The 23,783-nt window shown below is 36.7% G+C and overlaps 1 long non-coding RNA gene across 1 annotated transcript in view; it reads left to right on the top strand.

Annotated features, from left to right (window-relative positions):
* Positions 1-538: 538 nt before the first annotated feature.
* LOC127483285 (uncharacterized) overlaps positions 539-23,783 on the top strand; it is a 74,620-nt gene continuing 51,375 nt past the window's right edge. Inside the window, exon 1 of the long non-coding RNA XR_007909421.2 lies at positions 539-665. This is a non-coding gene — a long non-coding RNA (uncharacterized lncRNA). The remainder of the gene's footprint in view (positions 666-23,783) is intronic.

The raw sequence follows: 23,783 nt of genomic DNA, 5'->3' as shown, positions 1-23,783 counted from the left end.
GGAAAGAAAAACGAATTATAGAAACTAAAGCTGCAAGTAAGGAAATATAAGAAAACATACTAAAATCCCCACCAATAATACTTGATAAGTATTATAAATATTAAATATATATATTAGATATTTAGCAGTACTCATTTTAGCTTAGGTAATATTCTCCCATGTTTGAAAGTTCCATCATTCTATTATCTTTTTTTTATATCTTAAGATATAGCCAGCAGGGCCGGCGCCACAGCCATTGGAGGGTGAACCAATGGCAAAGGAAGACCTTTTCTCTCTGTCTCTCTCTCTCACTGTCCACTCTGCCTGTCAAATAAATAAATAAATAAATAAGATATAGCCAGCAGTAATGGACAGATTGTGAGAGTATGGTGTTTGAATTTGTCTCGATTACCAATCTTTCTTTTCTCTTCACTCCATAGCCATCCTTCATTGTCTTGCTGGCAATATTGGAATATTTCTTCCTCATCAGTTTGTGAGGTAATAATGGCAAGCTTCATCATTGGTAGACCCTTGGATGTGTGATGTGTCATCCTTCTAGACTTCTGTAGCTCGCTTTCTCTGTCACCCGCTGTGAGTTCCTCTGTCCATGGATGCTTCTGCACATCACCTTACTTGGCTTCACAATAAGTTGTGAAGTGTTACACTTCCCCCTGACAAAGTTTCTGGTAAGTACTAGACATGTACTGTTTCAACAACTTCTCCAGCATCAAGAAGGCAGAACTGCACCCTCTAAAACAAGATCCAGTTTGTGGCCCTGGATGTCATTATGCCTCTCCTAGACTTTCTTGGGTGCTCTGCATTAGCCCTGAAGCCATGAGTGCTCCACATATCTGCTCTTCTTTGACTCCTTAAACTATGTTTAGTAGCTTATGCAACGACCTCAATCTCACGTTCAAGTAACTGGATGATATATTTGCCTCACATTACCCCAAATAACAAAGATAAGAAGCACCACCAAGGAAATGAGACAGTCTCTAGGGGCAAGGCTGTCCACTCTACACAACACAGAATAAGGAAGAATATGCTGATAAACAATATTATTAGAATTTTGTATAAATATAGGTAATATTGAGTTGTAGAAACTTAGATACAACAATCAAGATAGAGAATTTCTTTTAAATTTATATGTATATAGATATTTATTTATTTATTTGAAAGGCAAAGTTAGAGAAAGAGAGAGATCTTCCATCTACTGGTTCACTCCCCAAATGACAGCAAAGGCTGGAGCTCAGCTGGTCTGAAGTCAGTAGCCAGGAGCTACTTCCAGGTCTCCTAAGTGGCTGCCAGGGCCCATGCACTTGGGCTATCTTTCACTACTTTCCTAGGTGCATTAGTGGGGAGCTGTATCAGAAATGGAGTAGCCAGGACTCAAACTGGTGCCCATATGGGATGCCAGCTCAGCAGGTGGTTGCTTTACCTACTCTGTCACATCACCTGCCCCAACACAGATAATTTAATGGCAATTTATACTCAGAGATTTAGGAAAATAACTTCAAATAACATTTATTTTTAAAGACTTGCTTATTTGTTTGAACAGAGATGGGGGGAGTTGGAGGGTCAGAGGTAATGAGGAAGAGATCTTCTGTATAGTTCCCTCCCCAAATACCTGCTAAATCTGGAGCTGGAGAAGACCTAAGCCAGGAGCCAGGAACTCCATCTGGATCTCTCACTTGGGTCTCAAGAAACCAAGTATAGGGCTATCATCTGCCAACTCCCATTTACAATAGTAGGAAGTTGAATCAGAAGTGGAAACAGAAATCAGTCCTAGACACTCTGATTTGGAAGGTGGGAGTCTCAGGTGGTGACTTAATCTAGATTGAGTTGCAGGTTGTTGACTTCACTTGTCCCATTTCTTGTTGTTTTGGGCATTTGGGGGGAAACCTGTGGATGGAAGATTCTCTCTCTCTCACCCAGTCCCCCTCATCAAATAAATAAATAAAACATACAAATAAATAGATTTAATAAACCAAATTATTTTAATTGTTAATCTAAAATATTATCTAAAAGAATCCATGAAATGAAGAGTAGACATCAGTTCCCAGCTCTTTTGCAAATATTTCCACTTATCAATGGTTGGTTATATAAGAAAAATTCCAATATTATTCCTACCTGTAAACTTAGAGTTCCCTAGACTTTGTAAGGTAAAAAATTATCTGTTAAAAATTGTCCAATAAAAAGGGGCCGGCACCATGGCTCACTTGGTTAATCCTCTGCCTTGTGGAGCCGGCATCCCATATGGGTTCTGGGTTCTAGTCCTAGTGGCTCCTCTTCCAGTCCAGCTCTCTGCTGTGGCCTGGGAGGGCAGTGGAGGATGGCCCAGGTGCTTGGGCTCCTGCACCTGCATGGGAGACCAGGAGGAAGCACCTGGCTCCTGGCTTCAGATTGGCGCAGTGTGCTGGCTGTAGTGCCCATTTGGGGAGTGAACCAATGGAAGGAAGACCTTTCTCTCTCTCTCTCTCTGTCACTGTCTAACTCTACCTGTCAAATAAAAAAATTGTCCAATAATAAAAAGATATTCTCTAAGGTAACTTCAAGTCTTGATGGAGTTTTTAAATGGGAGATATTCTGCGATTATAATGAGTAGTATATGTTTGAGAAAAAATTAGGCATTTGGGGAAATCTTTTGAGAAATCACTGTAAGCCTTTCTTTTTAAAAGATTTATTTATTTTTTGAAAGTCAGAGTTACACAGAGAGAAGGAGAGGCAGAGAGAGAGAGATCTTCCATCCACTAGTTCACTCCCCAAATGGCTGCAACGTCCAGAGCTGTGCCGATCTGAAGCCAAGAGCCAGGAGCTTCCTCCGGGTCTCCCACATGGGTGCAGGGGCCCAAGGACTTGGGCCATCTACTACTGTTTTCCCAGGCCATCGCAGAGAGCTGCGTCGAAAGTGGAGCAGCTGGGACTCGAACCAACACCCATATGGGATGCTGGCACTGCAGGCGGTGGCTTTACTCACTACACCACAGCGCCCCAGAGAACTCACTCTAATCCTTACACAAATATTTTGTTCCAGAGAACAGAACATTTAGAGTCTACTGAGTGTATGATAGTCTAAATAAATCCACTTATATATTCAGAAAAACACCCCAGAAAATTAAACAAACAACATACTATATTGACCAATTAAATGGCATATGGACTGAATTGACCAATTTGACTGACTGCTTGAGAAAAGTGGAAGGTCATAAGAAAAGTGAAGATTTCTCAAACAGAAAATAAAGAGTTAGGAGACATGGACTCCAACTAATAAGCTGTTTAAGGATAAGACACATCTCATATTTTGTTTTATATTTTCGTGTACTAAGACTCGACCAACATTTAATATGCACACTACTTATTAGGCACACTATTACATTTTTGGTAAATTATTTAATTAATTAATCAATTTTAAACTATTGATTTTATCTCTCTGTGTTAGGTTTTAGTATATTTTTATGACTTCCTCCAGATCTGATATTCTAAGATTCGTTGAGTTCTACTATTGACTTTGGCAGTGAAATTTAGGGAAATCTTATCACTATATTGAATTGTGATTTTTAAAAGCCTACATCCAAGTGATACAAAAATACCCACCTGAAAAAAGGAAACTCTAAAACATTTTTCTTTTAAAAACATAATGCGATTTTTATCCATTTCCTTGTATGATTTCCTTTTTGAGTCCTTGACAAAGGTACAACCAATAAAAATGTTAAAAGTGAATGACCATTAAGCATTGTAATTTACTGGGCATTTTACTTTGCTTCTCTCTGTGTGTTGCTGGTGTTAGAACTGAAAGAATTGAAGTTCAGAGAATCTCAAGGTTGCTTCAACTATGAAACAATACTTCTCCAGTCAATAACCGTTTCAAAAATTCATATGAGTCAATGTTACCAGATTTGTCACTAACTTAGTTTATGCAAGTAGTAGGATCTTGTTGCAAATATACTTACATACATTTTAATTTTTGTTAGTTCTACTAACTGGCAATAAAGCAGTTAATACAGGTTAAGTGTCATGCAAAACAACAAAAAGCTGTTTTTCTTCTCCCCACTCTGTGGTTTTGGTCTCTAGTGAAATGCTGCATTTAGGTTATAACAGCACATTTCAAGAGACAGAGACAGAATAGAGAGAGTTCAGAGGAGAGCCACAAAGGTGATAAAGGGTTTGGAAAATAAGACCTGTGTGGAAAGGTTAAGGCAAGTGGGCATGTTCTGTCTGGAGAAAAGAAGACTGGGGGGAAACATAACTGTCTGAAGGTTCATTAAGGAATGTTAGAAAGAGAAGAGGGACCTATTCTCATTAGTCAATGAGGACAGAACAAGAAGTAATAGGCTTCAATTCCAGGAGGGAAAATTTAGGTTAAATATAAGAACTATCTTTATAACAATATGAATAGTTGGGAATGGCACCAGCAGCCAGGGGAGGCTGTGGAATCACCATCATTGGAGAGATTAAAGGCTGAATCCCCACACCCATTGATCAGAAATGACTTAGTAATAATAAAATCAATCCTGCTGTGATTCACAAGGATAGATTTGTGCCCCAGCATAGGTCCTTCCAACCTAAATGATTATATGATTAAGACACCAGCACCCAAGGGACATTGATCAGTGTGGATAAGGGAAGGAAGAGAAACTCCTTAAAGCCACAGCTGTAAATCTGAAAATTAAGTAGTCCAGAGTGTTTAGGTAAGGAAAATACTGGATCTGTTCAGAAGAGATGTAAAAGGACCGAATTAAAGAGCATGGCTTTTATTCTAAAATATTAATCTGACTTCTGTTAGAATTTCAAACAAAAAATTAAGATTTACAGCATTATCTGTTTTCCTGATGAGTATTTAAATGAAATGTTTCGACAATATTTTATTTTATCAATTAAAAAAATCAGGACTTTGGGAAGGATATTGGCATAGCAGATAGGATACCACTTGCAACTTCTATATCCCCTATCAAAGTGCTGGCTTTGAGGCCCAGCTCCACTCAGAAGTGAGCTTCCTGCAAATGCACATCCTGGGAGGCAGCAGGTGGTGGCTCAGGTAGCTTGTTCCCTGTCATCAGGGACCAGAGTCGAATTTTAGGATCCAGACTTTGTTCTGACCAGCACTGGCTGCTGTGGGCATTTAGGATATGAACCAGTGGATGAGAGATTTTTCTTTCTTTGTCTCTGCCTCTCAAATAAAGTAAATTAATTATTTAAAATTTTTTTAAAAATTAGGTATTGGATTTTTCTCAAGGTCTAATAAATAAAAACTAAAAGGAAAATAATTTTTAGAAAGTACTGATTCCAAATTCAAGTTATTCTGTTTTAATTAAGAACATGTTTAAATGTTATTTTTGCTTTATACATACTGGAGGTTTTTACCTGATGGGTATGTGACTCTAATTAAGATCCAAGATGCATATAATTCAATCACCATATGGCTCAAGGACTACCCAGTTCATTTTTTTAATCTTAAAATTGATTTCTACCTCTGTGCTACCCACAATGAATGTCAGCATTAACCAAAGTGTTCTATTTCTCTATGATCTCTGCCATATCACAGCGACCATTGCCAACACTGCATAGTTAATTCGAATTGTTGAAAAGACAGTATTTAAATTTTAGTTCACTTTTCTTCTCTGCACCTTTTCAGTTTACCTTTAAGAAAAAAAATCCTGCCTTTCTCTCCCCTGAGTAGGCTGTGTTATTACTACCATCCACATCATCAGGGTTACAGCGCTTGCTGTAGTATATCATCCCTGTGCTGTCATGGTGATGATATATGATGGAAAAAGCCATCCATCTGAACATGCAAGGCACAAAAGCAGGAGCAATAATGAGGTAGCCCAGCAAAAGCCCGGCAAGCACAGCAGTGGGCATTTCCCCCAAATAAAACTGGACTGCTTAGATGGGAAGGGAAAGCCCTGAAAGATGATTTATTTATTTATTTATTTTCTTGCTCAGAGACCTTTTATGTCTCCCAAAACATTAAAAAATAATGGATTCCTGAATTAAAAACCTTTCAAAGCTTCTCACTAACATTTTAAAAAAAATTTTTTTCCCCTGTCTCTTGTATGTGTTTTTCTCTTCCTATTCCCATAACCACTACCAAAAACTCAGACTCAGAGTGTCATTCTCCTGGGCTATTGAACTGATCTTGATCTCACTCTTTCTCTTCTTTTTCTGCTCTAATACACTTTTCATGCCTGACCAGACTAATCCTGGTGAATGGTACATTTGTGATATCATTCTTCTAATCAGAGTTTTTAGTTTCCTCTATGATCTCTTAAATAGTTTCATTTCTAGTTTGGCATTCAAAGTCCTCTAAAATTTAGCTTTAGCTTGTGTTTCAGACTATAAAGTGCACTGCTTTCTTATCTGTACTCTACATTGCCAACTACAGGACTCCTGGTATTTCAGGATATGCTTTATGCTTTGAACTTTTATATATCTTTTTTTTTTCTGAACTCACAACTTGAGGTGAAAAACTAGTAATGGGCAAATTTTATTGCAAGACATGCCTGAATCAAATTTCCCAGCTAAAACCTAGGACAGCTTGTTTTCTCTCTCTGACACTCAATTTCTTCATCACTGAAATAGGGATAACAATGCCATTTCAAAGAATTCCAGAGAGAAATGAATGAGAATATGTCTGTAAAATACTTCACACAGAGCCAGACATTTGGCAGTCAATAAAGGTAGCTTCTATTTTGTTGTCTTGATGTCATCAGTTTCCATTCTTCCTTTAATGATGATGCAAATGCTACCTTTACTGTGAGGTTTCTCTAGCTCATTTTCCATTTCAATTGAGGGTTTCTTCCTCCAATCTGTTATAGCATTTCTCTGTTCCATTAGTTATATCTTGCCATCTTTTATATTTGACTTATAAGAAAGTTAAATTTCCCTAATATCTTAAGGATAGAAACTGTTTCTTTTATCTGAAGGGCAAAACATCTAAAAGTGATCAACATAAGATAAGTACTTGGAAATATTTTTGAGTGAATCAATGTTTTTGTATGTTCATTTCTTGTTCGATACCAAAACTGAAGAGAAGAGGTTTTGGAGTAAAACTCAGGCATATTTTAGTAGGCAAGACAGACTCATGTAACCGACTATTGTAGATCAGGATGTAAATACAATTAAAGCTAGTTTGTGGTAAGAGTCATTTTCTACCTTCATTACTCAAATACTCCTTAATGGAGACAACAAAAGCACTAAAATGTTAAAGTCTACTGATGCAGCCTAATTACAGTAACTACATTTCTTCAAGCTACTCTTCAAGTGGTAGTACTATTTCCAAGCCCTACCAACTGGCCTGCTAGTAAGCTTGTCTCCATTTCAGATGGTTTTAGCCCTCTAATTTTCATCATTTTAACAAGAAATATGTCAACAACTTTACTGTATGAAAGGTACATCATTTTTAATCTTTAAATATTTTATATAAATTGAGTGCTGCAAAAATACAGTACAATTAGCATCTGAGTTTCTTATTTCTCTCTGGTACAAGACAGCCTTGACCAAGAGTAAAATGGAAATTGAAGCTAGAAAGAAAACAACACAATATTTTTTCTTGTAATCAACTTATTAATAGTATAGGACATTTACTTTGAAGGTCATTGCTGACATTTGTGGCCTTTAAAACAAAGATTAACCCTTTTTCTGCTTTCGGGTTGTTGCTAACTCTGTATAACTATTAAATGGCACCGATGTCCATGGGTCCACTCCCGCATCATTTTTGTCCCCATGTTCTCTATTCTAGCATCAGTGACCTCCTGGGTTCATGCCAGCTTTCCTAACATTTGCATGTACTCTTGCCTAAGATCTTGACTGCTTCTTCATCTTTCTGTACACAGATTGTTAGTTATCCTTCAGAGTTTTACACTAAATATCCCTTCCTCAAAAAAGCCTTTCCTGGGGCAGGTGTTGTTGTGTAGCTGGTTAAGATTCCATTTGGGACACCTGCGTTCCATACTGGAGTGCCAAGCATTGAGTCCTGCCTCTGCTTCCTTTCCAGCTCCTGACAATATGTACCCTTTGGAGGCAACAGATGGTGGCTCAAATATTCTGATTCCTGCCATGCATGTGGGTGATTCTGGTTCCTAGCTTTGTCTTGGTCCATTCCCAGCTGTCATGGGCATTTGGAGAGCTAACCAGCAAATGCAAGTTACCCTTCTCTCTCTGTCTCTCGGTCTCTGTCTCCCTGTCTCAGTCTCTTTCTCTCTTACCCCCACCCCCTCACTCTTTCCACTCTGCCTTTGAAATGAATAACATTTTTAAGAAAAGCCTGCCTTAACTTCTTACTCCACTGATCAGTCTAGATTCAGTCTCCATTCTAAGTAACCTGCTACACTTGTCTTATGATACATACTACAATAAAAATAATATAAATAACAAATTAATAATACGTTTAAAAATAATAAATTTGAGTTCCTAGGTGCTCCAACTATCTTTCTCTCGTTAGAATGTAATCTCAATGAGTGAAGATAAAGTGTTGACCATACTCAATATTATGTCTCCAATGCTTATTATATGACATACCCTCATTAAAAATCTGTTGAGAAAATGGAGAATATATAGCACTGAGCCACTTATTTGCTAGGGAAAGATCAGGCAGCACATCTATTCCTTCTATCTGTATCTGATTTCAAAACCAAAACAAAACAAAACTAAAAAACACACAAACCAAGATTTATTTGTTAGCGGGGGCAGGACTCAAAGTAATTCTGGGATTGTCATTTACTATACTAAAATGAAAAGGATAAAACAGAAAAAAAAAGTAAAAAATATCATCTGAAATAAAACAAAGCAAAATTAAAAAAAATATTTTTCTTGTGTAGATTCAAAATGGGAGAATGAGTCATTACTTAGTTGACCCTTGATGTTTTGTAGGTCATGATATAATTTTTGACAGGAAATAACAGTGGAAATGGTTATTTCTCACACTTATGGGGACATTGTGTCCGTCTAGGTCTTTCTGATTGCTAAGTTCTTAATTGTTTCATTGTCCTAGAAATACAAGGCACAGCTATTTAACATTTCAACCACTCTGAATCATTTGTTTTGATGTTGTAAGTTTCATCATTTAACAAGAGCTTTCATAATTTCTGGTTACCAGACAAATATAGATTTAATCTGTGGACTTAAAATACCCGACTAATATAATTTGTTCTATGGTTTTCATTGTATAAAATTAACTGCTTTTATTTCTCCTGTTATTAGGGAGGCTGAAAGTTGGGAGCCAGATAACAAATGGGGCAAAGAGTCTCTGTACAGTCTCTGCTGTATAGTCCAGATGATAAAGTTTCTACCTGGGTTTTTAGAGTAAAATTTATTTCAGTATACAAATTTGGACATTCAATAAAGTGCATTTGCTTAACACACATTCAACAATGAAATCACTAAATTTGCTATATAAAGCACATTACCAGTAACCAAATTCTAAATATATATATATATATTACTTACATATATTATATATTTGTATATATTATATAGCTACTTGCACTTTTTTGGAAAAAGATATTTACTAGTGAATAATGACAAAGGGGTTGACACATATTCTTCAGTTACACAGAAACTGGGCTCTGGCTATATCTTACTAGCGTCGTTGGTTTTCTACTTTTCTTCCTCCTTTAGCTCTTTGTATGCTTGATGCAGCCTGTGCCTACTGGTTATTAACATGCACTTGCTGTGGAGTCACACTCAAAGCTCACTTCTGGGGCTACCTCACTACAAGATGTTTGGCATAGGGCAGATTACCACTGTATGCTTTGTTTTCCTCATTTCATCACTAATAGTACCTACTTCATGAAACTAAAAAAAATAATCTCTCTGTAGTCCATAGCATAGTAACTTGTACAGATTAAGTACAGAGCTTTAGCTGTGATCATGGCTCATGCTACTGATTCTGGCTTTATCTTGCCCTTAGTACCCTATCACCGAGTACCCAGAGTTATTCTCTGTATTCATTACACAATTTTATGAGCGATTGTTCTACAATTTCTCTCTCCAGTTGTTATACTCTTTTATGCCGACTCAGATGCTATTGTTGTTTCTCTTCCCACAAACTACCTTAAGACATCCTCTGGCTTCATTCCTTGTCATTTTTGGACCAAGACTTTGTTTTCCACACTCACCAATGGAAAATGCCTCAATTAGCTTCTTTCCTGTTCCACATTCAGTAGAGTGATTAATATTTACCAAAAACAACAATTTATGAATGAATGTGTGTTATGTTGCAAAGAGAAATAAAGAAGAGCTTCTATGTTCCCCTCCTACTCTCTTACCAAAACAGATAATTCAATTTCTGTTGGAACAATAGCAAAACAATAGCAAAAATCAGTGTTACACCCAACGGAAACACAGCTAAAAGTTTACAAATGAATGTTTCTCAAAGGTAAGAGGTTCCTCAGGGAAGCTGAATAATGCAATCACTGCCATACTCACATTTCGCTGAAGTTTCCTAGAACTGTAAACTGAGGCATGCTCAAAGCCAGATTTCTCAGCTCATGCTGAGAAAGAGAAACCTTCATTCCTATATAAAAACATAGCATATACTTTCCTAATCTGCTTCTTTTTTACTCCATTAGTATGAATTTGTGAAGTACAATGAAATCTGGCATAAAATAATAGAATTACATTCACTGAGGTAAATGTTTGCTCTCACATTTCTTAAATTATCCATATTTTGGGAAAAAAATCAGAATACTCTGAAATGGAAAATCGAAGGTCCTACTGTAACCTCAGAAATGCCTGAATAACTGAAGCAAATGTCTTCAGTAGATGAAAGAATTTAGATTCAAATTCATTACTTAGCCCCTTAGATTTCAATATCCATTAAATATTTGAATATTTAGACACAAAATATACCACTTGGAGACTGCCTTTAATAATGGGTAAACTTGTTAAATAGGTAAATAAATGCAAAGAAATACAAGAAGAATAAAATAATTAATTTAAAAGAGAAATAATCAAAAAGGTAGAAATAAGAATGCTATCAACATTTAAGATTTTAATATACATCTTTCACTTGACCTCAATACAACATAAATTAACAAATTTAAAATGATAGATGTAAAACATTTCTACAATCAGACCACAATGGATTTAGGCTAGACTGGTAACATAAAGATAGCTAAGCAATTCCCCAAATACCTGGAAATTAAACAGCATGCTTTTAAATAATACATGGATCAAATGCAAAATTTCAAGAGAGTTTTTAAAGTTTTGAACTAGGAGGGATTCAACATGTCAAAATAGGGAGAAGTCACATTGACCTCAACCGCAGAAAGAGATCAGTTAAACAAAGGAAGAACCACATTCCTGGGACACTGAGAGAAATTTTTTGTGCATGAGACAGAACAGAGATTCCATGGGGACAGCAGTGACAGAGGACAGATATTCCACTGCTGCTGGCCACACTGCCAGTCAACCCTGAATCTACATGACTGCCTTCTAGCTGGGATATGGCATCTTGTCAAGAGAGTGTAGGAGAAAGATGCCACAGCCCCTGGCACTGGCAACTTAACTCAGGAGAATTCCACAGTCCTCCCTGACTTCCAGACCAGCCTATGGAGTTGACAGGGTTCTGAGCTACTACTTTGCTCTGAAAAGGGAAAGCACATTGCCTCCCTCCTTCCCTGCGTCAATGTACCAGATTCAGTCTTGCTGTTGGCAGAGTCACTACTGAACTCTGTTATGATTCAGAATACCACACGCAGTCCCACTGCTGTCAGAGGCTGCTGGAACCTGAAACAGGGCAGCTTGCAGGGCAGAGAGCTGACCTCCTGTGCCATGTGGCTATGGAAGTTCTGGGCATAAGCCTGGAGCTAGAAATGTAATGGGTTTCAGCTTGATCCCCTTTCATGAACCCAACCTGAATGCAGAGACTCAGAGCTCCCTGCACACAGGGGAAGGATCTCACAGTAGAGAGAGGGGAAACATTATGGAGTGAGTTGGTGCACTGGATGGGTGGCTGTACTGGTACTTTTGAAAAAGGGTAATATGGGCAACTCTGCCCCCCCCCCCCCCGCTTTCTTCAGCATGTCTTTTATTATTATACTAAAAGCAGGCACTGTGGTCTTTGACTTAAGTTCTTGATTCTTATGAAGGTGATTTGATATATAAATAGCTATTCAAACTGATGTCTGTGTGGTGTGATAACTGAAGCATCTAACTTAACTGCTACCTTTATCAGCCTATAAAGGTTAACATTTTAAAAATACTGATCAAACAAAGTATTGTAAAGGATGTGTAACCACCAGATTTCTTAGAATGTAAAATGGTACAACAGCTTTGGAAAACTCTATTTTGACTCCCCAAAAGTACAAAATAATGCATTCATATTTGACTGCAAAGAAGGGGGGTTTGATGAAATGTCTGAAAAAGAATTCAAAACAATGATTATAAGTTTATTTAAAAATAAACAGCAACAGTTAAATTAAATTAGGAAATCAGTACATGATTTAGACAAGAAATTCAACAAACACAGATATTGAAAAAACAGAAATATGCCAATGAAGTATTCAAATAGTGAGTTGAAAAATACAGTGGAAGGTCTTAAAAACATCCTTAATAATGTAGACAAAAGAAAATATTATTTATAAAATAGGTTTTTTTTTTGAAATAGCTCAAACAAAAGAAGAAACATTAGAAAGAAGAAAAATTGTGTTTAAGGTCTATGGGAAACCATCAAATGACCAAATATACAAGTCATTAGAGTTCCTGAAATTATTGAAAAAAAATGAATGGCTTAAAAAAACCTAGTGAAATAATAGCAGAAAGTTTTCACAAATTGGGGAAAGACATGGACACCAAATACAGGAAGTACATTGAAACACAAATAGGGAGCATATCCTCACCATGATACATTATAGCCAAACTTTTAAAGGTATAACATAAGGAGATTACATTAAATTTGCAAGAAAGAGCAGACCATTTTCAAGGCAACTCCCACCAGATTTACAACAGATTTATCACAAAAAAGAAAGAAAGAAAGAAAACCTATAAGCCAGGGAAGAACGGAGAGAGACGGTCCAAACACTAAAAAGAAAAAAAAAAAAATCCCAACCCAGAATACTTTACCCAGCAAAGCATTCATTCATAAATGAAAGTGAAGTAAACACCTTCCAAGGAAAGCAAAAATTATAAGAATTTGTCACCACCTGGACAGACATATAATGATACTTACTGATGTACTACATGCAGAAACAGAAAAAAATCAACATCATGAAAGAATATGAAGGCAGAAAATTTATTTCTTACTAGGATTCTGAGATGGTGGAATAGGGAACAACATACTGCATTAGGCTAAGAATAAACAGTAAAAAAAAAAAAAAAAAACAAAACAAAACTGTAGAAAGTGTACTCTAAGGGGGGAATTGAAGAGAAAACCACACTGGAAATTCTAAAAGAGGAAAAGGAACACCATGGACAAGCATGGAGGGTGGGGACACACAGCATTAACTCAAATACAACTCAACTCAAAAACAAGCAGCTGAGAGCCAGAGTGAGTGGCAGCTTGGAGATGGAGGTGAGACCAGACTGCAGCAACTCATGGTGATATAGCTGGAAAGAGAATATGGTGTGAGTCCTGGAGTCCTGGGGGCTAGCAGTTGCTAGCGGTTGCCTACAAACCCAGTGGAAGTAGGGGGATACGTTTATCTCATCCCAGCTTCCCCACAACAGCACCCTCTGCCTGGTTGAGAAACAGAAGCCACCATTTTGGTTTTGGGAGAGAACGGTGGAAGACTTTGTGTGCATACACAGAAACTGGCTGAGATAAGATGCCATCTTTCTACAGTGGTGTAAAGAGAGCAACAATCAACCAGTGGCTTTTGTGTATACGTGTGAAACAGAGATTCTAGCAGAGAGAAAATTCCACAGTATCTACTGACTATGAGTCTAGATGGGAGGTGGCTGGGCAACCACATAGCATGGTGAGGTGCCTGCAGCCTCCCAGGATGAAAACACGTAGGCGGAGCTGTCTTGGGGAACACCTGCCTCTCTATTGAAAGGACAGGCTGGCAAAACAGAGAGAAATCTCTGCACCCAGTGACTGTGGGAGCATTATATGCTGAGATCGTAGGGACTTGGTGGTTACATGAGAAGGTGCAAGGTGTACCTGGGTCTCTGAGCAATTAATTGGTGCTGCTCCACATGCTCAGAGCTCCTTTGCCTAGCAAGTCATTGCAGTGGCAACTATTCTCACAGGATGGTTATTTGTGCAGTTCATATGGTGGTGCAAAACACACTGAAGGATAACACGCAGACATTGAGATCAACCACGTCCATCAAGGGTGGTATCCTGGATATTTGCCCCATCCTGGAGCACCAACCAGAGCTCCCTGCCCACACCCATAACACATCTCTTTGTATTCAATGAAACTGCAGACATTCCACTAAGCCACAGAGACATAGCCCAAAGATAAATGCCATCAGAAGAAAAATACAAAAATCAACCCACAAATGCTAAAAACAAATTTAGAAATTCAAGAAACAAGAACAAGGAAGACACCACAATCCAATTCCCCCATGGAATTTGACAGCATTTCAAATTAGACTGTGAAGATGAAGAGATTGAGGAATTATTAGAAATGGAATTAAAAAACTTAAATATAGGATTGCTCAAAAGCAGTCAGAAGCAAATCCACAAATTAAAGTAAACCGTACATGACATGAATGAGAAATTTTCCCATGAAACTAAGATTTTAAAGAGAAATCAAATGAAATATTATAAATGAAGAATTCAATACATCAAATAAAAAATTCAGTGGAAAGCCTTAACAGCAGACTTGGAGAGGCAAAAGAAAGAATACCCAAACTAGAAGACAAATCTTTGGAAAACTTAAAGTCAGACCAAAACAAAACAAAAAAAGAAAAAAATAGAAAAATTAAAAACAGTGTTGGAGATTTATGGAATACTATCAAACGACCCAATCTACAGGTCTTAGGAGTTCTTGAAAGTATGGAAAGAGAGAATGGACTAGAAGGCCTATTAAGTGAAATAATTACAGAAAATGTTCCCAATTTGGAGAAAGAAAGGGATGTCCACATAGAGGAAGCACATAGAACTCCTAGCAGACACGACCAGAAAAGATCTTCACTACAATATATTGTAGTCAAATTTCCCACAGTATAACATAAAGAAAAGATCCAGATTCTAAAATGTGCATGAGATAAATGCCAAATTACTTTCTGAGGATACCCAATTAGACTCACAGCTGACTTCTCATTAGAAACCCTACAGGCTAAAAGGGAACAGAAAGATATAATCCAAGTCTTAAGAGAAATATATTGTCAACCCAGAATACAGTATCTTGCAAAGCTCTCATTTATGAATGAAGGTGAAATACAGAAATTCCAGAGGCCTGCTCTGTGGCATAGTGGATAAAGCTGCCACCTGCAGTGCCAGCATCCTGTATGGGTACCACTTCAAGACCTTGCTGCTCCAGTTCTGATCCATCTCTCTGCTGTGGTCTGGGAGAGCAGTAGAAGATGGCCCAAGTACTTGGGCCTTTGCACCCATGTGAGAGACCTGGAAGAAGCCCCTGGCTCCTGGCTTCAGATAGGCCAAGCTCCATCTGTGCAGCCATTTGGTGAGTGAACCAGTGGATGGAATACACATCTCTTTCTCTCTCTGCCTCTGCCTCTCTGTAACTCCGCTTTTCAAATAAATAAATAAATCTTAAAAAATTTCATAACAGACAGAAATTGAAAGAGTTTTTTGCCACTTCTCCAGCCTTATAAAAGATGCCCAAGGATGTGTGACACACAGAAACATAGAAAGATAGCCATTATTATGAAAGAATATGAAGGTAAAAAATCCCCCAGTAAAAGTACAAAAGAAATCCAAATAAACAATAGGAATATTTATGCAATAATTGCAGCGTCAATTTGTTACTTGTCAATAGTAACCTTGAACGTAAATGGCTTCAACTCTCCAGTTAAAAGACACAGACTGGATAAATAGATAAAAAATAAGGCCCATTTATTTTCTGCCTACAAGAAACAGATCTTACCAACAATGATACACACAGATTAAAAGTGAAAGGATGGAAAAAGATATTCCATGCTAACAGAGTGCAAAAAAAGAGCAAGTGTTGCCATCCTAACAACTTACAAAATAGATTTTAACATAAAAACTGTTAAAATAGGTGAAGAATAAAACTAAATGTTTATGTACCCACTCTAACCATTGCTACTTAATATAGTCCCAAAAATTCTAGTCAGAACCACTAGGCAAGAAAAAAATCAAAGGGATACAAATTGGAAAGGAGGAAATCAAATTATCCCTAATTTCAGATGACATGATGCTATATATAGGGGATCAAAAAGTCTCCACTGAGAGACTATTAGAACTCATAAAAGAATTTGGTAACATGGCAGGATATAAAATCAACACAGAAAAATCAATAGCCTTTATATACAAGGACAATGTCATGGCTGAGAAAGAACTTTTAAGATCAGTCCCATTCACAATAGCTCCAAAAAGAATTAAATATTTTGGAATAAATTGAACCAAGAATGTCAAAGATCTCTAAGATGAAATTTACAAAGAACTAAAGAAATAAATAGAAGAAGACATTAAAAATGGAAAAATCTTATACAAAAAAGAACAAAGCTGAAAGCATCACAATACCAGATTTCAAAGCATGCTACAAGACAGCTATAATCAAAACATCGTGATATTAGCAACAAAATAAACATGTAGACAAATGGAACAAAATAGAAGCTTCAAAAATCAATCCATGCATCTACATCAAACTTACCTTTGACAAAGGAGCTAAAGTCAATTCCTGGAGCACAGTCTCTTCAACAAATTGTGCAGGAAAAACTGAATCTCTACATACAGTAGTATGAATAAAGACCCCTGTCTTACACCTTACACAAAAATCCACTCAAAATGAATCAAAGGTCTAAATCTACAACCCAATTCCATCAAATTACTAGAGAATATTATGAAAACTCTGTAAGACAATGGCATAGGCAAAGACTTCTTAGGCTTCTTGGAAAAAACCCAAAAGCATAAGCAGTCAAAGTCAAAATCGATAAATGGGATTACATAAAGCTGAGAAGCACCTGTGCTACAAAAGAAACACTCAGCAAAATGCAGAGGCAACTAACAGAAAGGATGAAAATATTTACAAGCTATGAAACTGATAAAGGATTAATAACCACAATCTATATATTAGATATATAATATATATAATACATGAATTGACTTTCAGATGTAAAATCAACCTCATTGGTCATGGTTTATAATTATTTTTTTATTGTTGCTAGATTTGATTTGCCATGATTTTGTTGAGGTGATTATCTTTTGTTTGTTTTCAATATACATTTTATATTTATCTTTTATTTTTATATTTATTTAAATCTTCTGTTTTGCATACTATGCCCATTGTTAATTAAATTGCTGTTTTAAATGTATTTAAGGTATTTCTGTATATTACAGAAATCATAATTTCACATACTATATAAATGTCAAATTCTTTCCCTTAGTAAACTTGTTTGTCTTTTGGTATGAATAATATATATATATTTATTTATTTTTTGCTTTCATACTTTTATTTAAAGTATTTTTCATACTTTTATTTAAAGAATATAAATTTCCAAAGTACAGCTTATGGATTACAATGGCTTCCCCCCCATAACGTCCTCCCACCTGCAACCCTCCCCTTTCCCGCTCCCTCTCCCCTTCCATTCACATCAAGATTCATTTTCGATTCTCTTTATATACAGAAGATCAGTTTAGCATACATTAAGTAAAAATTTCAACAGTTTGCTCCCAAACAGAAACATAAAGTGAAAAATACTGCTTGAGTACTAGTTATAGCATTAAATCTCAATGTACAGCACACTAAGGACAAAGATCCTACATGAGGAGTAAGTGCACAGTGACTCCTGTAGTTGACTTAACAAATTGACACTCTTGTTTATGGCCTCAGTAATCACCCTAGGCTCTTGTCATGAGCTGCCAAGGCTATGGAAGCCCCCTGAGTTCACTGAGTCTGATCATATTTAGACAAGGCCATGGTCAAAGTGGAAGTTCTCTCCTCCCTTCAGAGAAAGGTACCTCCTCCTTTGAAGACCTGTTCTTTCCACTGGGATCTCACACGCAGAGATCTTTCATTTAGGTGTTTTGTTTTTTTGTTTTTTTTTCCCCAGAGTGTCTTGGCTTTCCATGCCTAAAATACTCTCATGGGCTTTTCAGCCAGATCCGCATGCCTTAAGGGCTGATTATGAGACCAGAGTGCTGTTTAGGACATCTGCCATTCTATGGGTCTGCTGTGTATCTCACTTCCCATGTTGGATCATTCTCTCCCTTTTTGATTCTATCAGCTAGTATTTGCAGACACTTTTCTTGTTTATGTGATCCCTTTGGTTCTTAGTCCTATCATTATGATCATTTGTGAACAGAAATTGATCACTGGGACTAGTGAGATGGCATTGGTACATGCCACCTCGATGGGATTGAATTGGAATCCCCTGGTATGTTTCTAACTCTACCGTTTGAGGTAAGTCAGCTTGAGCATGTCCCAAATTGCACATCTCTTCCCTCTCTTATTCCCACTCTTACATTTAACAGTGATCACTTTTAAGTTAAGTTTCAGCACTTAAGAAGAATTGTGTATTGATTACAGTATTCAACCAAAAGTATTAAGTAGAACAAACAAACAAAAAATACTGAGAGGGATAACATCAAGTTTCTCATCAACAGTCAGGGTGAGGGCTGATGAAGTCACCGTTTCTCATAGTGTTCATTTCACTTTAACAGGTTTCCTTTTTGGTGCTCAGTTAGTTGTCACCTATCAAGGAGAACAAGTGGTATTTGTCCCTTTGGGATTGGCTTATTACACTCAGCATAATGTTTTCCAATTTCCTAACAGGGACACTTTTCGGTTAAAATTTAAACACCTAAGAATAATTGTGTGTTAATTACAGAGTTCAACCAATGGTACTAGAACAAAAAAATACTAAAATGGATAAAGTATTACATTGTACATCAACCATCAGGACAAGAGCTGATCAAGTCACTATTTCTCATAGTGTCCATTTCATTTCAACAAGTTTCCCCCTTGGTGCTCAGTTAGTAGTTGCCGATCAGGGAGAACATATGATATTTGTCCCTTTGGGACTGGCTCAATTCACTCAGCATGATGTTTTCCAAATTCCTCCATCTTGTTGCAAATGACCAGGTTTCGTTGTTTTTGACTGCTGTATAGTATTCTTTAGAGTACATGTCCCATAATTTCTTTATCCAGTCTACTGTTGATGGGCATTTGGGTTGGTTCCAGGTCTTAGCTATTGTGAATTGAGCTGCAATAAACATTAGGGTGCAGACCGCTTTTTTGTTTGCCAATTTAATTTCCTTTGGGTAAATTCCAAGGAGTGGGATGGCTGGGTTGTATGGTAGGGTTATATTCAGGTTTCTGAGGGATCTCCAGACTGACTTCCATAGTGGCTTGACCAGTTTGCATTCCCACCAACAGTGGGTTAGTGTCCCTTTTTCCCCACATCCTCGCCAGCATCTGTTGTTGGTAGATTTCTGAATGTGAGCCATTCTAACCGGGGTGAGGTGAAACCTCATTGTGGTTTTGATTTGCATTTCCCTGATTGCTAGTGACCTTGAACATTTTTTCATGTGCCTGTTGGCCATTTGGATTTCCTCTTTTGAAAAATGTCTGTTGAGGTCCTTGGCCCATCTCTTAAGTGGGTTGTTTGTTTTGTTTTTGTGGAGTTCTTGATCTCTTTGTAGATTCTGGTTATTAACCTTTTATCAGTTGCATAGTTTGCAAATATTTTTTCCCATTCTGTCGGTTGTCTCTTCACTCTCCTGACTGTTTCTTTTGCAGTACAGAAACTTCTCAATTTGATGCAATCCCAATAGTTGATTTTGGCTTGACTGCCTGTGCTTCTGGGGTGTTTTCCAAGAAGTCATTGCCGGTACCTATATCTTGCAGGGTTTTTCCAATGCTCTCTAATAATTTGATGGTGTCAGGTCGTAGATTTAAGTCTTTAATCCATATTGAGTGAATTTTTGTGTAAGGTGAAAGGTAGGGGTCTTGCTTCATGCTCCTGCACGTGGAAATCCAATTTTCCCAGCACCATTTATTGAATAGACTGTCCTTACTCCAGGGATTGGTTTTGGATCCTTGATCAAATATGAGTTGGCTGTAGATGTTTGGATTGATTTCTGGTGATTCAATTCTGTTCCATTGGTCTATCCATCTGTTTCTGTACCAGTACCATGCTGTTTTGATTACAACTGCCCTGTAGTATGTCCTGAAATCTGCTATTGTGATGCCTCCAGCTTTGTTTTTGTTGTACAAGATTGCTTTAGCTATTCGAGGTCTCCTGTGTCTCCATATAAATTTCAGCACCATTTTTTCCAGATCTGAGAAGAAGGTCTTCGGTATCTTGATTGGTATTGCATTGAATCTATAAATTGCTTTTGGGAGAATGGACATTTTGATGATATTGATTCTTCTAATCCATGAGCATGGAAGATTTTTTCCATTTCTTGGTATCCTCTTCTATTTCTTTCTTTAAGGTTTTGTAATTTTCGTCGTAGAGATCTTCAACGTGCTAGGTTAAGATTATTCCAAGGTTTTTGATTGTTTTTGTAGCTATTGTGAATGGGATTGATCTTAGAAGTTCTTCCTTAGCCGTGGCATTGCCTGTGTATACAAAGGCTGTTGATTTTTGTGCATTGATTTTATACCCTGCTACTTTGCCAAACTCTTCTATGAGTTCCAATAATCTCTTAGTAGTAGTCCCCTAAATAAAGAATTTTTATTTATTTGAGAGAAAAAGTTACAGACAGGAGGAGAGAGAGAGAGAGAGAGAGAGAGAGAGGCATTCTATCCACTGGTTTACTCTTCAAATGGCCCCTCAGTGAACAGAGCAATGAAACAATATCTAAAGTTAAGTGGTCAAGACTTAGCAGATGATTTCATATTTCTTAAAACATTCTGAACAAAATAACTACATAATGTCAACGTGTGTGTGTGTGTCTGAAAGAGACTGAGAATTGTTTAACTTATTCTCACATAGTGAAAAGTGTAAATAATGTGTTATTTAAGAAGATTATTAACATTTCAGTTTCTTTTACACTCCTAAGTTTGAATTTATACTCCTCCCTTCCTTTTATTCCTCCCCATCTCACTCATCCTCCCTTTTCTTCACAAGATAGAATTTGATTCTTCAATAAAAGGAAATTTTAAAGACATTTGCCTTTCACTGTTATTTTGTATGTACTCGTTCATTTGTTTTCATGTTTAAAGCGTTCTATACAACCTATGATATTCTTTCTTTTTTCTGTCTTCTCTTTCTCCTTCACATCTTACCTCTGATTCTACTCTCACTCAGCTGGACATTTGTTTTTGAAAACATTGACACAATTCAGGCTTTCTGAAGCTTTTCTAAGTATTGTCATATTAGCTTTTCCTAGGGAGAAAGGCAGGGTGCCCTTTTCTGGTCCCCACCCAGAAAGGAAGAATGGTACAATGTACTCGATTTTTATGACAGAAATTCTAACAATTGAAAGCCAAATGGAGTAGCCTTCCTCCTCTGTATCTAGTAAACCCCAGCCAGCTGCATTTCTGATTTTCAGCATTCTGAACGCATTCACAAACATTTCTTGTTCTGAGACTTAAGTATCCTGGGTGCACTGAGACCCCAGGGGATTAGAAGATTTGCCTTATGAAAGAAGCCAGTCCGCGTTTCATAGCAGAAGCCTAGGCAAGCAAAGCTAGATGGTGTGTGTGTGTGTGTGTGTGTGTATGTGTGTGTGTGTGTGTGGTGGAGGTTAAGACCTCCTCAGAAAGCTGGGTTGCCCTGACTGGCCGCTGTCAAAATGGTGCTCATCAGAGCTCCCATGAACTTGACATGGCGCCTGGGTATATCTACCTGATTAACCTGTCTGATTTTGCTTCCTTCTTTGTTTCCATGATGTTGCCCCTGCAATAACTCTATACTCAGCTGTCTTTTCCAGGAACTTGTAGAACCAGTCTTGGACTGGAAAAAATAAAAAGAAAAGACTGGAGTAAAGGACTTGTTAGGATCTGAAAGAAAGGACAAATACAGGAAGAGCAGAATTGGAAAAGCAGATTTCATTTTCTCTCTAAATCTTGCTTTTTTCCAAATGTGTAACTGTATTTTGTGGGATCAGAGCACAAAGAGCATCCCTGAAGAGGAGCTGCTAATTATAAAGGAAGTGTCTAGGTATCATAATTAATAAAAAAAAAAAAAAAGGAACAACACAGTGCTAAACACGGTAAAAATTCTTTGGAAAAAGTAACTAATTTTACACTTAAAATTCAGTTATTAATGCGATTGTTGAAAAATAATGACACATCTGTTTTTTGACTTGTAAAACAGCTGAATTTAACAATTGTGATTTTTATAATACTCTAATTTAGAGAACAGACAGCTACAAACTTTGCTTTCATCTCTAGCACTCAAAGTGGTAATTTCTAAGACTGAATATTTTGAAGTGATTACTTTTTCTTCAGGTTGACAACTAGATTTAATAATTTCATAGACTCTCCCTGTTGTGTCACTTAAACATATCCTGGGTGTCTGACTAATAACATAAGTTACTACCTGCCTGTTTCCTACTTGTTTACTGCATAGTGATGTTGAAAAAAAAATTCAAATTTTTAAATTGTGCCAAGCTTATTAAGTAAGGAGTTCCTTCACTATGTGTAATATAAAATTATAATAGAGTAAATATACTTAGTATGCAAAATTTATCCTATTTTAATTATGGACTTTTTCATTCTATTCAATATATTCGAATAGTTACAGTACAGATAATTTATGTATTACTCTATATTGTTTATTATCTTAAAATTTCTAAAAATTTTAAGAGGAATTATAATGCCCAAAGGGTATTTTATTATGATTAATATAATATAATATTAGTAATTATCTAACCTCTTTTATATAACAACCTTAGGGTATTTTGTGGTAATATTAATAATGCAAAATCATTTATAAATTAGAAATCACCCACTGGGGAAGATAAATAAGATAATAATGTTTCCCTTATTTTTTCTTAATTAATTATATGGTACATTTGTGATTATATTGATAAAGTCTATAATCTGCTTGTGGGCCAGGCATAACACACTCCAACAGTAGTCAGAACAGCTTCTAACCATCACCAAGGGCTTTGTCTACTAACTCTTAGACCTTTGGCTCAGTGTAGAAACTAAAACTCTAAAATTAAGTCTGGAAAGGAGCTAAATTGATCATAGATTTATTGTGTTCTTTGATTCTTTGGATAAATAAATTTAAATTTTTTGGAGGAACAAATATATAATTTAGTCCCCAAGACTCTTTTCAGTTTTAACCAACAATTAAAAGATTACAATTAAAGATCATATACACATATAGAAGCAAAACATTAAACTCCAAGAATTCCAGACACCAGAATTATCATATAGTATACAATATAATACAATAAAAGAGTAAAATGGTAAAATGAATATAAAGATAAATCACACATCAGAAAAGAAAATATCATAAAAAAGCAACTTTATTAAAGCTGATTGGGAAAGTAAAAATGTAGAATTAAAGCATAATCACTCAACTCTTAGAATGGCTTATTTTGTAAGTTAGAGAGAAGTGGAGTTAGAATTTGTGAACAGGAACAACTCTACAGAGACATTACTCAAAATGAAAATACCGGGAGATAAGATTATGAACATATATAGGATAGGTTAAATCATTGTCGCTCCCCGTCTTCGTGGAGGAACGACACAGGACCCTGCGCTGTTCTTTTGTCTGCTCAGCCCTCCCCGGGTTTGCTGCTGGTT

The sequence above is a fragment of the Oryctolagus cuniculus genome, chromosome 8 (genome assembly GCF_964237555.1).
Source record: "Oryctolagus cuniculus chromosome 8, mOryCun1.1, whole genome shotgun sequence".
Taxonomy (NCBI): domain Eukaryota; kingdom Metazoa; phylum Chordata; class Mammalia; order Lagomorpha; family Leporidae; genus Oryctolagus; species Oryctolagus cuniculus.
Note: the sequence above shows the minus strand (reverse complement) of the source record. Positions and strands in the feature narration are given on the sequence as shown.